Raw genomic sequence first — 13,253 nt, forward strand, 5'->3', positions numbered from 1 at the left:
TATAGCCCTAAATCACAAGTGTCTCAAAGGGCTGTACAAGCCACAACGACATCGGCCTATCCTATACATTCACTGAACATTAAATTACCTGGAACATCAACGTTAAAAGAGAAAGTATTAACCCCTTATTTTGCAAGTCTGACCATTTTCCTCCAGCAGAGGGCGGTGCACACCAGACATTTTTGACACATGACAATTATAGGGGCCTACTTTAATATAAGTCTCTTGCCGATGCATACATGCAAGCCATTGTTGACCTTGTTTCCCACCTGTACCTCCGGGAGGGAACCTTTGGCCAAACACTTTGGACAAAGTTAACCCTGATATACACGGTGCCAAAAACAATATATGGCAGGACATTTTATTAATCTCATGCAAAATAGGGCTAATGACAGAGCAACAAGGAAACGACTACTTAAATTACAGATCGCTGAAGATAAAAGGTTAAAAGAACCAAAAGGTCAAAGATCAGCTAGGGTATATTCAGCAGTGGGTGACCTTGCTTTTGAGTTCCAACAGGTGGAGGAAAGAATCCTCAACAGACGTGCGGTTGGACTCGGGTGGTGGACAACACGATGCTTCAAAGCCGGTCTGGGGTAGACACTGTTTCGGCTGTGACCAGCCTGGTCACTGCAGTAGTGACTGTCCGAACATTTCCGAACAGGAAAGGTTCCGTCGTGCCAACAAACGAACACGAAGGCGTGTAAGAGGACGCCCACATCAGGAGCCGCAGCAGGAAGTACCGACAGGACCCCTGCTGGACATGAGTGTCAACGGACAATTTTATCAGCCACCCATTCGATTCTGAATGCAGAGGTACCAAAAAAACTGTGTGCTTCCTCTTTAAAGGTCGAAGGCTTCGCTGGGGTCACAAGAAGGTTAACTGTCACCAAACCACTTCCGGTTCAGATTGCTGGACCTCCTTTACAGACTGTACCCTGACATTCAAATCGCAAAGAAGGAACATTCCTGGTGTTACCTGACGGCTGAACCACCCAGCTGCGACACCACTACCAAGCATACCACAGCCTGAAACAACAGGAATGGCTCTAACGGTGAAAACCCTGACTGACTGAGATGCTTCCGTGTGTTCTGCCACCCGACTCGCCATATGTTATGATTATTTATATATGTTGGAACTCAAGGTGTGGCTGCTCATGTTGACCTATCTTTGCAACAGCTAGCATGGTATAAGATGGACACAATTGTGTCCCACATTGTTCCCTTGCTCTCTGTCTCGCCTACAAAACCAAAGAACTTAGGTCCAATGATAAGACACGGTGTAGCTGCCAAACATTACACCGACACCAAAATACCACATTTTCAATCGTTTAGGTTTAGCCCATGGTTATGTTAAACACATAACTATGGGCTGCACTTTAGACACCTGTAGGCTACGAGGAGCTAGCAGCTACACAACAGCTGAGCTAAAACGACACATTACACATTTAAGCATATCAAATAATTATAGTTGCTCATTACATACACAAAGTTGCCATGGCAGAAGTCTGATAGAAAGTATTCAGTAACAAACGTGTCCGCATCATTCAACTTTCTACAACATGAGCTTGACTTAATGAATTATTGGGGCTACCAGGTGTGGTAAAATTTCAAAATACTATTGCTAAAGCATTCGCCACAAGGGTAGTATTTTTCTAGTATTGGTGACAATATAAATATAAGCATATTTGTTACTTTCACCATATTGAATAAGTTACATAAAAGCTAGGGTTTAGTTGAGTTTGAGTTAATTGTGATATTGCTAAGGGGTCCCCTACCCTAACACCACCCCCCAGTGGACCATAGAGGCTAAAGAGACAATCATTGACCTCAAACATGACCTGTCCTCCGCTACTTGACTATTAGCTGACCTTTTTCTGAGATGTTTCTGAAAGTGATAGTATGACTAACACAGTCCTTTTTTCAGAAACAGAAAGGGGTGAGTGAGGGTGGATACAGACTCCTTGGAACAAAATCGACAATCATCCGACTCTGACACATTCCATAGTTTTAACGTTTTTCCCGTGGGTAAGAAGTTATAACTAATTTTAATTTGAAAATAACGATTTTACACATCGATAGTAGTTTAATAGATCAAATTTAGAAAATGGAGGAGGTGAGGGTGAACCATGTATAGTCTTTGACTTCACTGATATGATCAATACGGTACAAGGGAAAAGGTACGTACTGACTTGTGTTGACAATCACAGTGGTTGGCCGGAAGCAACAACAACCTCAAAAGAGGATACAATATCAGTAATTAAATGACTTGTGAATGACCTAGTACCCCGACATGGTTTCCCCAAAAAGATTAGGTCAGACAACGGCAACCATTAAAAAAATACTCACTTAGCCTTGGTCGAAAAGGCTTTCGGACTAGAACACAGGTTTGGGGTACCATCCTGAGTCCCAAGGCAAGGTTGAAAGGATGGACCAGAACATAAAAAACTAATTGGCTAAAATCTGTGCACAGACCAAATTTAATTGGATTGACATGTTGCAATTAGCGTTAATGATCATTCGAAGGTCCGTGAATAAAACTGTTTTACCGCCCTTTGAGTTTTTCACCCTATGAGTTGCATACAGGTCAGCCATTCACAGGACCAGCAGCCCCCCATGGAAGGAGGACTCAGCGTAAAACCAAAATGGTATTTTACACAAAAAATTGCAGAATTTGTGTGCCAGTTCTTCTGTACAGATTCCCTTCCGCCCGCTGAGAGGGTCAAGATCAAGGTCATCAAACGCAAGTGGACGGAGCTCAGGTGGACTGGTCCCTTCAAGGTCGTGGAACGGACGTCCCACGCCCTTCGACTGGCTGGTGGAGGGGACACCTGGTACCACCTCTCCCTCTGCACTACTGCTGAAGAACCTGACAGATTACCAGCGGATGTCATTGCTGACATCGCCACAACATCTGCCCCTCAGCCCAGGAGACGAGAGAGATTTTCTACCTACATTACTCTTTTCAACTTCTATATTGTATATCCTTGTGTGAGACCAATCCAGTATGCTAAATGTTTCTTAGTTTTTCTTGCTTGTTTGCAGCATAACTATCTGTGTCGTTACATTAAGTGAAAAGTTTGATGTTTATCCCCGTTTTGTTACCTAAATTACTCTGATATTGATAGACGAAAGGCAGGATGTTACACTTGGTAGTGTTACCTGACCGACTGGTGCTTGGGCGTGTTCTACTGTCTTTGTGTCTCAGTTCATCCTTCCTGACGACAGTGACTGACAAGTGTCTAAGAACATACAGTGGACTTTAAATAGACTGGGTTAAAGGGGATAGCAAGACTTATTTTTTGACCTGTGCATTGTGATTAATTACGGGGGACACAATAGCTATTACCGTGGTAATAACCTCTATATTTGTTACGACTCAACCCTGAACCATTGGTGTCGGATGCAGACAACATACTCTGGTAAGTTGTGCCCATCGTCCCTTTTATGTTGTTTTGGGGCTTGACCTGACTGATACAGACGCTAAAGGAATTATTAAAATTAATGTCCTTGAGAGGGCGTTAACTACCTCTACACCCTCTGTAGCACCTAAAGTACCACCCCACCTCGGTGGTGTTTCAAAGGCTCACATCCGTGCGTGCTAATGACATCACCACCGAAGGCCTGGTAACTTTGACCTTTGACCTTAGGAGCGGGTGCAGACAACCTGTGGCTCAGGTGGATGCCAAAACCTGGGTGACTGTGTTGCTTCTTCCGCTGGACGTCCCTTTTCCCACACTTACCCCGCCCCTTTTAAGTTGACTGACATGTGTACCCTTCTGTTGACAATGCCACCCGACTTCTTCCCTTTGTGGCCCAAAAGCTGAATTACACGCGTTTTCAAATTACAGGACCCTCTCCGTCCCCCAACAAATTGGGTGACATCAACCATTACTGGTGCACCACACTGATAGATGGCTCTAGGATAGGCCCTTAGGCACGAGCTGACTTATTCTGGTGTTGTGGGAAGCAAAGATTGTACATTAGAATCCCGACGTCAGCCGTTGGGCTTTGTGCTATGGTTAGACTGGTGACCCCACTCACCAAATTAACATCCCTTGGAACTCCTGTTTCAGCGGCCTCTCTAACTCCCCGCCGCCGTTGAGACTAACCAACCTGACTCGTGACGCCGTTGAGGGACTTGCTGAACAACTTGCCCCGACCTCCCTCAGGGCCGTTCAGATCCGCATAGCCCATGACCGCATCCTAGCCAAGGAAGAAGGAGTGTTTGCAATGTTTGGTGACCAATGCTGTACCTTCATTCCTAACAACACTACCCCCGATGGCTCAGTTCAGAGGGCCTTAAAGGGCCTCCAGACCCTGTCTAGGGACACATTAGGCAGGTGGACTGACCTAATTAAGTCTGTCTTGGTCTCCATTCGGAGTTTTTTTATTTTTTTTATTTTTTTTATTTTTTTAATTTTTTTTTTTGGCCATCATAGCCTCATGCGGTTGCTTTATCGCCCCTTGGGCTAAGTGTCACTAAAGGGGGTCTAGCAAAGTGGTAACTTTAAGACTTTCGAGAATTGTTGGTTTACTTCCCTGACCATGACGACATTGACGTGGACTCCCTCCATCTATCTCCCATGTAAATAAGCTGTTGTTTTATTGCTAGCTTGCTCAAAGAAAAAAAACAGCACCTACTTTAATGTGGGGCGTGCTTTAGAAGTGTTTAACTAGTAGTAAAAGATCTTATAAGAAGATCTTAAAGGGGGAGTGATGGAACGACATATTTTCCATATATCCATATTTAAGTGTTACTTCTTTCTAAAAACTCCTATAGTCATATTTACATCAGCTAATGTCTCGTGTGGTACAAAGTGCTTGGATTCGAGTGTCCTTGGTTAGAGTCAGAGCGCAGTCTTTGTTGAGACTGCCATTACATTCCTAAGATAAGAAGCACAGCTAGACTGGGGAAACAGCAGGTGGGGGGGGGGGGGGGGGGGGGGGACAGGAGAAGGAGGAAGTAGACAGGAGTGCAGGGGTTTTGGTAGACCGATCTGGACCGGGCTAGGGAACGCTTGGGTGCTGGATTGGTCTCATTATTGCCAAAGCTTTGACAATAAACAACGAAATACCAACTACTGCTTTTGGTGGTCAATTTAACATCAGCTTATTTGCCATTAAAAGAACTTGGGAGTGGACAGCAGACTTTGACTTCCTTGGGAGGAAGAGCTGTCGACGCAACAGAGGCCACGAGGAAGACCCAGGACACGTTGGGAAGACTATGTCTCCCGGCTGGCCTGGGAACGCCTCGGGATCCCCCGGGAGGAGCTGGACGAAGTGGCTGGGGAGAGGGAAGTCTGGGCTTCCCTGCTTAAGCTGCTGCCCCCGCGACCCGACCTCGGATAAGCGGAAGAAGATGGATGGATGGATGGATATTTATTAATACTATTTTGCAATTTCCAAGAAGATATGAAAACAACAACGCAAATTGACAAGGTTGACACCGAAAGGATGTATGAACACACATTTATATAGTGCTATTGTAGATGATACAATGAGGTGGAAAACAAAGTGCATGGCAAGAAATCCACAAATAAAGGATAAGCGGTAGAAAATTGATACATCGAATATTTATATGAACTGTATTTATTATTTAATCTTACCATATTTATATCAGTACTGAGTACTGACATAAGAGTCTAAAGTCTTTATAAGCACATATCAAACATTCTAAAAGTTTTGGACTTATTGGTGTTTCATTGACCAATCCACGTTTGAAAAAAGTTCACTTTACTAACTCTTTAACATGAAATGTAGCAATATATACATCAGAAATTAAAAACAAATCTTTGATCATCCATGACATACTTAAACCTTCATACCTCTTAGCCTTCATCAGAAAATGTTATATTTCGTATGTCACTCAGCTTTCTCTCCTTCATCTGTATGTGCGTATTATATTCATTATCACTATGACACATCCTTGACCCGTGATGAAGTTGCCAACTTCCTCCAGGAGGAGGCAGTGTAGGACAGACAGAAACAGTGTTTAGTGAATGAAAGTAAATATATTAGTGCGATGTAAATAAATTATAGATTGTCGATATAAGTGTTGTATGATGTAAATATGTATAAAAGATTGTGTCACGCTGTATTACTCAGGCTGCACTACAGTGTCTATTCACAGGCGCGATCCCACTACTGAGCAGTACGGGGGCTTTGACCTGCTCCGTTTCCGACCTGGGCCGGTGCACCCCTCCTTAGACGACCTGGTAGTCCCGAGCTTCCCCAGGAGCACCATATCGGTACCGAATTTAGTGCGGACACCCGATCGACATAGTCCACTGCAGCTCAGAACTCCTGAGCTCAAACGATCCTCCAACCTCAGCCTCCCAGTAGCTTGGATTACAGGCGCGCGCCACCGCACCCGGCGAGGAAGACCCTCACTAATGGTGCTTTTTTTTACTTGCACTTTAGTGACGTCATCGGGGGAAATTGCGACTTGTAGGATAGGATAGGATAGACTTTTACTTATCTCACGATGGGGAAATTCTGTGGTTTCAGTGCAGATTTTTACTTACAGTAATACAAGTAAAATGTAATGAAAAACAAAAGGGTATGAATAATACACAATGCGCACTAACAATTTTACCATGTATAAATAAATGATAAAACAAAAAGAGTATCTTAGTACACTGAGCGAAAGTTTTTGCACAGCAAGAAAAAAAAACAGATCACAGCAAATATTTCCCACCAAACCTCTTTCTGAAGTTCTTTATGTTGTGATGACAAGAAAATGATTCTGGTTTATTGTGCAGAATAAAATATTCATTTTTTAAATTTTTTTAATTAAAACAAGATGTATTTTACGTATATCAAATTTTAAAACATATTTACTTCTCCAGGACAATGCACATTGATGAACAATGTGATTTACAAATTGCAAATGAGGCAAATTATAGCATATTAGCTAAATTACATCTGTTGTCCCAAAACAGAGAAAAAGAAACACAGAAGGACAATATCATGTTAAAAACAGACAAATTAAAACACATATAAGTAGTCAACATGACCACATGACAGGGAACTTTTAAGAAATAGTTTAAGATTCTTACATTTCTACTACCTGTAAAGTGATATAACTACATAAAGTATTTGGTCCTATAGTCAACTCCCAGGTATAAGAACATAGTTAAGGTCAAAGATCTTCTTTGTTGCCACATGTTTGCCAAGTTGAAATCTTTCACCATTTTGTTGTTGATAAAAAGGAAGGCCTTTTATTTTCACACACCACCACCATGTGTTGCCATAACCCCTGGTGACAACACTATGATATAAGTAAAAAGCACTATTGATCTTCACCGGGTGTGGTGGCGCACGTCTGTAATCCAAGCTACTTGGAGGCTGAGGTCGTTTGAGCTCAGGAGTTCTGGGACTACCAGGTTGGCTAAGGAGGGGTGCACCGGCCCTGGTCGGAAACGGAGCAGGTCAAAGCCCCCGTACCGCTTAGTAGTGGGATCGTGCCTGTGAATAGACACTGTAGTGCAGTCTGTGAGATACAGCAAGACAATATTTTATACATATTTACATCATATAACACTTATATTCCATCCATCCATCCATTTTCTACTGCTTATTCCCTTTGGGGTCGCGGGGGGCGCTGGAGCCTATCCCAGCTACAATCGGGCGGAAGGCGGGGTACACGCTGGACAATTCGCCACCTCATCCCAGGGCCAAACACTTATATTGACAATCTATAATGTATTTACATCGCACTACATACTCTTCCTGGAGAAAGGTAGAAACTTAATCACTGGTCACAAAACACAGTATCACATAAATATGTTTACCGGTAATAGTGAAATATTGAACATACACATACAAAAGAAAGGAACATAAAATAGCTGGGTGACATAAGATATACAACATTTTCTGATGAAGGCTAAGAGGTATGAAGGTTTAATTTTTTATGGAGCAGTACACATATTCTTTGTTGCAAAGTTCTAAGGTCATGTGATAAGAGTACCATAGTTGTAAATACCGTAAGAGAAAATGATTAAGTGATGAATTATCATATTTGGCCTTTGTTATGTTTTTTTTTATTTGGTTTGGTCGCGCTTGTTTACTGTTATGTGTCTAGAAAATATTTCGTCTGACTACCTGAATAGAAAAAAACAACATGCCCCCACCCCAATGTGCAATTTCTTAAGAACACGTTTGATTAAATTACTATTCTTAAAATAGATATTTGAATACAACATCTTTTGAAGCTATTCCGATGTCATTTAAAATGTAAATACAGTAAACTATTTTGGTCCCAGTATAGTCCCCTGAGGAACACCTTATAGACGTACACTATAACTAATAATGATGATGTGTGTTCTCTCAGCTTCACTAATTGTTTTCTGTTTGTCAAGCAAATTTCCACTCAGTTCAAAACCACCCTGTTAATCCTCTTCTAATTAATTTAAATATTATGTTTACAATATCCGCCCGAATGCAGCTGAGATAGGCTACAGCACCCCCCACAACACCAAAATGGACAAGTGGTAGAAAATGGATGGATGGATGTTTACACTATAATATAATATCAAAAGCATGAGAACATATTGATATCCTTATTTGATCTACACATTTAACATTTTACAATTGAAAACGTTGTTGAATTTCTTATTCATCTCTCCTATTGTTGTGTTCAATATTTGAAATTAAACATATTTTTTAAATATTGTGTGTCCAGTGATGAAGTTGCCGACTTCTTCCAGCAGGAGGCAGTGCAGGACAGACAACAATCAGTGTATATGTTTCGTGAATGAAAGTATGTGTTACTTTGATGTAAATACATTATAGATTGTCAATATAAGTGTTGTATGATGTAAATATGTATAAAAGATTGTGTCCCGCTGTATTACTCAGGCTGCACTACAGTGTCTATTCACAGGCGCGATCCCACTACTGAGCGGTACGGGGGCTTTGACCTGCTCCGTTTCCGACCTGGGCCGGTGCACCCCTCCTTAGACGACCTGGTAGTCCCGAGCTCCCCCAGGAGCACCATATCGGTACCGAACTTAGTGTGGACACCCGATCGACATAGTCCACTGCAGCTCAGAACTCCTGAGCTCAAACGATCCTCCAACCTCAGCCTCCCAGTAGCTTGGATTACAGGCGCGCGCCACCGAACCCGGCGAGGAAGACCCTCACTAATGGTGCTTTTTTACTTGCACTTTAGTGACGTCATTGGGAGGTATGGCGACTTGTAGGATAGGATAGACTTTTACTTATCTCACGATGGGGAAAGGATATGGTGCAGTGCAGATTTTTACTTACAGTAACACAAGTAAAATGTAATGAAAAGCAAAAGGGTATGAATAATACATAATGTGCACTAACAATGTCACCATGTATAAATACATGATTAAACAAAAAGAGTATCTTAGTACACTGTGCGAAAGTTTTTGCACAGCAAGAAAAAAACAGACTTCAGTAAATATTTCCCACCAAACCTCTTTCTGAAGTTCTTTATGTTGTGATGACAACAACATTATTCTGATTTCTTGTGCAGAATAAAATATTAATTGTTTTGTTTTTTATTAAAACAACATGTATTTTACGTATCTCAAATTTTAAAACGTATTTACTTTTCCAGGACAATGCACATTGATGAACAATGTGATTTACAAATTGCAAATGAGGCAGATTATAGCATATTAGCTAAATTACATCTGTGGTCCCAAAACAGAGAAAAAGGAACACAGAAGGACAATATCATGTTAAAAACAGACAAATTAAAACACATATAAGTAGTCAACATGACCACATGACAGGGAACTTTTAAGAAATAGTTTAAGATTCTTACATTTCTACTACCTGCAAAGTGATATAACAACATAAAGTATTTGGTCCTAGTCAACTCCCAGGTATAAGAACATAGTTAAGGTCAAAGATCTTCTTTGTTGCCACATGTTTGCCAAGTTGAAATCTTTCACCATTTTCTTGTTTATAAAAAGGAAGGGCTTTTATTTTCACACACCACCACCATGTGTTGCCATAACCCCTGGTGACATCACTATGATATAAGTAAAAAGCACTATTAATCTTCACCGGGTGTGGTGGCGCGCGTCTGTAATCCAAGCTACTTGGAGCCTGAGGTTGTTTGAGCTCAGGAGTTCTGGGACTAAAAGGTCATCTAGGTCAGGGTGCACCGGCCCAGGTCGGTAACGGAGCAGGTCAAAGCCCCCGTACCCCTCAGTAGTGGGATCGCGCCTGTGAATATACACCGGTCACAAAACACAGTATCACATAACTATGTTTAATAGTGAAATATTGAACATACACATACAGAAGAAAGAAACAAACAATTGCTGAGTGACCTAAGATATACAACCTTTTCTAATGAAGGCTAAGAGGTATGAAGGTTTATTTTTTTTATGGAGCAGTATACATATTCTTTGTTGCAAAGTTCTAAGGTCATGTGATAAGAGTACCATGGTTGTAAATACAGTAAGAGAATATGATTAAATGATGAATTGTCATATTCTGCCTTTTTTATGTTTTTTTCATTTGGTCTGGTCGTGCTTGTTTACTGTTATGTGTTTAAAAAATTAGGTTGGCTGACTACCTGAATAGAAAAAAACAACATGACCCCCCAACCCCAACCCCAATGATGTTTATTTTAATTTCTGAAAAAGGAAAAGCGGTAGAAAATGGATGGATGTATATATATTCCAAAATGACATTGCTACATTTCATGTTACTTACTGAGTGAAAGTTTGTTTTTTTCCCCAACTTGGATAGGCCAATGAAACCCCAATAAGTCAAAAACTGCATTTAAAAAAGTTTTGAAATGTGCTTTCCAAAGTTTTACACATTGTTTACTGATACAAATACTGTAAGATGCATTTATATGATTAATCAGATAAACAATCTATCCATTTATTTTGTAATGCTTAATCTTAATTTGTGGATTTGTTGACACTTTGTGTTGAATATTTTTGTTTGAGATCTCCACCTCATTTTATCATCTATTATAGCAGCTATAAATGTGTGTTGATACAACCTCAATTTGCATTGTTGTTTCCATATCTTTTTTGACAATAGCAAAATAATATTGAAAAAATCCGTTAGCTCCTGAGCAAAATGCAGTAGTGTCATATGCAAATAGCATTAACCTGGGCTTTTGTTGTGTTTTTCACTTACACAAACAAACGGACACTGTAGTTGTCTTTTTCAAGTTTATATAACAGCTTTTAATCATCACAGCCGTTCTGCACACACAACAGTATCAATGTGCAATTTCTTAAGAACACGTTTGATTAAATTACTATTTTTAAAATAGTTCTTTGAATATAACATCTTTTGAAGCTATTCCGATGTCATTTAAAATGTATATACACTAAACTATTTTGGTCCCAGTATAGACCTCTGAGGAACACCTTACAGGTGTACACTATAACTAATAATGATGATGTGAGTTCTCTCAGCTTCACTAATTGTTTTCTGTTTGTCTAGAAAAAGTCAGCTCAGTTCAAAACCACCCTGTTAAAGGCCTACTGAAATGAATTTTTTAAATTTAAACGGGGATAGAAAGACATGCACCTGGGGATAGGTTGATTGGCCACACTAAATTGGCCCTAGTGTGTGAATGTGAGTGTGAATGTTGTCTGTCTATCTGTGTTGGCCCTGCGATGAGGTGGCGACTTGTCCAGGGTGTACCCCGCCTTCCGCCCGATTGTAGCTGAGATAGGCTCCAGCGCCCTCCGCGACCCCAAAGGGAATAAGCGGTAGAAAATGGATGGATGGATGGATGGGGATAGCAGATCCATTCTATGTGTCATACTTGATCATTTTGCGATATTGCCATATTTTTGCTGAAAGGATTTAGTATAGAAGAACGTTGATAAAGTTCGCAACTTTTGGTCTCTGATAAAAAAAAACCTTGCCCCTACCGGAAGTAGCGTGACATTGTCAGTTGTTCACTCCCTCATATTTTCCTATTGTTTTCAATGCAGCTAGAGCTATTCGGACCGAGAAAGCGACGATTACCCCATTAATTTGAGCGAGGATGAAAGATTCGTGGATGAGGAACGTTAGAGTGACGGACTAGAATGCAGTGAAATACATTTTTTTTTTTCGCTCTGACCGTAACTTAGGTACAAGCTGGCTCATTGGATTCCACACTCTCTCCTTTTTCTATTGTGGATCACAGATTTGTATTTTAAACCACCTCGGATACTATATCCTCTTGAAAAAAGAGAGTCGAGAAGGCGAAATGGACATTCACAGTGCCTTTTATCTCCACGACAATACATCGACGAAGCTCTTTAGCATGAGCTAACGTGATAGCATCTGTCTCAAATGCAGATAGAAACAAAATAAATAAATCCCTGACTGGAAGGATAGACAGAAGATCAACAATACTATTTAACCATCTACATGTAACTACACGGTTAATAGATCTCAGCCTGGCAAAGCTTAACAATGCTGTTGCTAACGACGCTAAGACTAACTTAGCAACCGGACCTCAAAGAGCTATGATAAAAACATTAGCGCTCCACCTACGCCAGCCAGCCCTCATCTGCTCTGCTCATCAACACCCGTGCTCACCTGCGTTCCAGCGATCGACGGCGCGGCGAAGGACTTCACCCGATCATCCGTGCGGTGGGTCTGCTAGCATCAGCTAGGCGTCTGCTATCCAAGTAAGTAGTCCTTGTTGTGTTGCTACAGCCAGCCGCTAATACACCGATCCCTCCTACAACGTTCTTCTTTGCAGCCTCCATTGTTCATTAAACAAATTGCAAAAGATTCACCAACACAGATGTCCAGAATACTGTGGAATTATGAAATGAAAACAGAGCTTTTTTGTATTGTATTCAATGGGGAAGGCATACCTCTGTTCCCCGGGCTACGTCACGCGCATACGTCATCCTCCGAAGGCTTTTTCAACCGGAAGTTTAGCAGGAAATTTAAAATTGCACTTTATAAGTTAACCCGGCCGTATTGGCATGTGTTGCAATGTTAAGATTTCATCATTGATATATAAACTATCAGACTGCGTGGTCGGTAGTAGTGGGTTTCAGTAGGCCATAAAACCTCTTCTAATTAGTTAATTTAAATATTATGTTTACAATATTATATCAAAAGCATGAGAACATACTGATATCCTTATGTGATATCCTTATTTGATCTACACATTTAATATTTTACAGTTGAAAAAGTTGAAAACATGTGTCATAAAGTTTTGATACGAACATTCCAAACAAATCGACTTTCGGACTGATTGTAAGACAAAGTTTGAAAAAAACAGAGTT

The sequence above is a fragment of the Entelurus aequoreus genome, linkage group LG09, assembly GCF_033978785.1.
Source record: "Entelurus aequoreus isolate RoL-2023_Sb linkage group LG09, RoL_Eaeq_v1.1, whole genome shotgun sequence".
NCBI lineage: Eukaryota > Metazoa > Chordata > Actinopteri > Syngnathiformes > Syngnathidae > Entelurus > Entelurus aequoreus.